Source organism: Bos indicus, chromosome 4 (genome assembly GCF_029378745.1).
Source record: "Bos indicus isolate NIAB-ARS_2022 breed Sahiwal x Tharparkar chromosome 4, NIAB-ARS_B.indTharparkar_mat_pri_1.0, whole genome shotgun sequence".
NCBI lineage: Eukaryota > Metazoa > Chordata > Mammalia > Artiodactyla > Bovidae > Bos > Bos indicus.
Window position 1 is genome coordinate 39,819,019 of NC_091763.1, and position 3,645 is coordinate 39,822,663.

A 3,645-nucleotide genomic window follows, 5' to 3' on the forward strand; every position below is an offset into this window, starting at 1 on the left:
AGAACTCACACCCCCAAAAGATGTCCTTTGCACTATAGGGGGCTGAAATGCAAAAGTAGGAAGTCAGGAAACACCTGGGATAACAGGCAACTTTGGCCTTGGAATACGGAGTGAAGCAGGGCAAAAGCTAATAGAGTTTTGACAAGAGAACGCACGAGTCATAGCAAACACCCTATTCCAACACACAAGAGAAGACTCTACACATGGACATCACCAGATGGTCAACACCAAAATCAGATTGATTATACTCTTTGCAGTCAGAGATGGAGAAGCTCTATACAGTCAGCACAAACAAGACCAGGAGCTGACTGTGGCTCAGATCATGAACTCCTTATTGCCAAATTCAGACTTAAGTTGAAGAAAGTGGGGAAAACCACCAGACCATTCAGGTATGACCTAAATTAAATCCCTGATGATTATACAGTGGAAGTGAGAAATAGATTTAAGGGACTAGATCTGATAGAGTGCCTGAAGAACTACGGACAGAGGTTCATGACATTATACAGGAGACAGGGATCAAGACCATCCCCATGGAAAAGAAATGCAAAAAAGCAAAATGGCTGTCTGAGGAGGCCTTACAAATAGCTGTGAAAAGAAGAGAAGTGAAAAGCAAAGGAGAAAAGGAAAGACATAAGTATCTGAATACAAAGTTCCAAAGAATAGCAAGGAGAGATAAGAAAGCCTTCCTCAGCGATCAATGCAAAGATAGAAAAAAACAACGGAATGGAAAGACTAGAGATCTCTTCAAGAAAATTAGAGATACCAAGGGAACATATCATGCAAAGATGGGCTCGATAAAGGACAGAAATGGTATGGACCTTAGAAGCAGAAGATACTAAGAAGAGGTGGCAAGAATACACAGAAGAACTGTACAAAAAAGATCTTCACGACCAAGATAATCATGATGGTGTGATCACTAACCTAGAACCAGACATCCTGGAATGTGAAGTCAAGTGGGCCTTAGAAAGCATTACTACAAAGCTAGTGGAGGTGATGGAATTCCAGTTGAGCTATTTCAAATCCTGAAAGATGATGCTGTGAAAAGTGCTGCTTCACTCAATATGCCAGCAAAATTAGAAAACTCAGCAGTGGCCACAGGACTGGAAAAGGTCAGTTTTCATTCCAATCCCAAAGAAGCACAATGCCAAAGAATGCTCAAACTACCACACGGTTGCACTCATCTCACATGGAGGGCCGCCGTCTATGCGGTAGCAAAGAGTCGGACACGATTGAAGTGAGTTAGCAGCAGCAGCAGCAGCAGCAGCAGCAGCACACACTAGTAAAGTAATGCTCAAAATTCTGCAAGCCAGGCTTCAGCAACATGTGAACCATGAACTTCCAAATATTCAAGCTGGTTTTAGAAAAGGCAGAGGAACCAGAGATCAAATTGACAACATCTGCTGGATCATGGAAAAAGCAAGAGAGTTCCAGAAAAACATCTATTTCTGCTTTATTGACTATGCCAAAGCCTTTGACTGTGTGGATCACAATAAATTATGGAAAATTCTGAAAGAGATGGGAATGCCAGACCACCTGATCTGCCTCTTGAGAAATTTGTATGCAGGTCAGGAAGCAACAGTTAGAACTGGACATGGAACAACAGGCTGGTTCCAAATAGGAAAAGGAGTATGTCAAGGCTGTATATTGTCACCCTGCTTATTTAACTTCTATGCAGAGTACATCATGAGAAATGCTGGACTGGAAGAAACACAAGCTGGAATCAAGATTGCCGGGAGAAATATCAATAACCTCAGATATGCAGATGACACCACCCTTATGGCAGAAAGTGAAGAGGAACAAAAAAGCCTCTTGAGGAAAGTGAAAGAGGAGAGTGAAAAAGTTGGTTTAAAGCTCAACATTCAGAAAACAAAGATTATGGCATCTGGTCCCATCACTTCATGGGAAATAGATGGGTAAACAGTGGAAACAGTGTCAGACTTTATTTTTCTGGGCTCCAAAATCACTACAGATGGTGACTGCAGCCATGAAATTAAGAGACGCTTACTCCTTGGAAGGAAAGTTATGTCCAACCTAGATAGCAGATTCAAAAGCAGAGACATTACTTTGCCAACAAAGGTTCGTCTAGTCAAGGCTCTGGTTTTTCCTGTGGTCCTGTATGGATGTGAGAGTTGGACTGTGAAGAAGGCTGAGCGCCGAAGAATTGATGCTTTTGAACTGTGGTGTTGGAGATGACTCTTCAGAGTCCCTTGGTCTGCAAGGAGATCTAACCAGTCCATTCTGAAGGAGATCAGCCCTGGGATTTCTTTGGAAGGAATGATGCAAAAGCTGAAACTCCAGTCCTTTGGCCACCTCATGCGAAGAGTTGACTCATTGGAAAAGACTCTGATGCTGGGAGGGATTGGGGGCAGGAGGAGAAGGGGACGACAGAGGATGAGATGGCTGGATGGCATCACTGACTCGATGGACATGAGTCTGAGTGAACCCCGGGAGTTGGTGATGGACAGGGAGGCCTCGTGTGCTGCAATTCATGGGGTCGCAAAGAGTCGGACATGACTGAGGGACTGATCTGATCTGATCTGATCTGATGGTGGAAGTAATGAAGATAATGGTGACTTCCTCAAAAGGTCCCATGCAGGCACTGCTATACTCAGTGCTCCCAACCATGCAGCAGGCCATCACCAACACACGCTTCCACCAGAGACTTCTGGATACTCACAGGCAAGTCTGGGTCAGTCTTTTGTGGGGTCACTTCTCCTTTCTCCTGGGTCCTGTTGTGCACAAGGTTCTGTTTGTGCCCTCCAAGAGTCTATTTCCCAAGTCCTGTGTAAGTTCTGGGAGCTCTATGATGGGGTTAATAGTGACTTCCTCCAAGAGGGTTTATGCCATATCCAAGTGTGCCACACCCTACCCAAGTCTGCTGTACCGAGCCACTTCCCCTGAGGCAGTCCACCACTGACCGGTACCTCCACAGGAGACACTCAAACACAGTTGTCTCAGTCTCTGTGGGGTCTCTGGGTCCTGGTGTGCACAGGGTTTGTTTGAGCCCTCTGAGCATCTCTGGCTGGTATAGGTTTTTATTTTAAAGGCAATTTCACCCCTCCTACCATCTTGTTGGGGCTTCACCGTTGTGGTTGGACATGGGGTATTTTTGTTGTTGTTGTTGTTGGGATCCAACATTCTTCAGTAGACGGTTGTTCAGCAGTGAGTTGTAGTTTTGGAGTTCTCGCAGGAGAAGCTGAGTGCATGTCCTTCTACTCCACCATCTTACACCGCAAATGGGTAACGATGATCACCTCCAAAGGACTTACACCTGCACACCATGCCTCCCAATATCACTGCAATCAGTTTCCTGACCTCTTTAGGCCACTCTGCATCCACACCTCCAGCAGAAACTTTCAAACACTCACAGGCAATTCTGGTTCAATCTCTTGTGGGGTCACTGCTCCTTTCTCCTGGGTCCTGATACACAAATGGTTTTGTTTATGCTCTCCAAGAATCCTGTTTCCCCAGTCCTGTGGAAGTTCTATAATCTAATTCCACTGGCCTTCAAAGTAAAATTCCCTGGGGGTTCTCAAATTGCCAACATCCATTGGATCATAGAAAAAAGCAAAAGAGAATTCCAGAAAAAAATCTACTTATTCTTCATTGACTATGCTAAAGACTTTGACTGTGTCAAATCTGTGT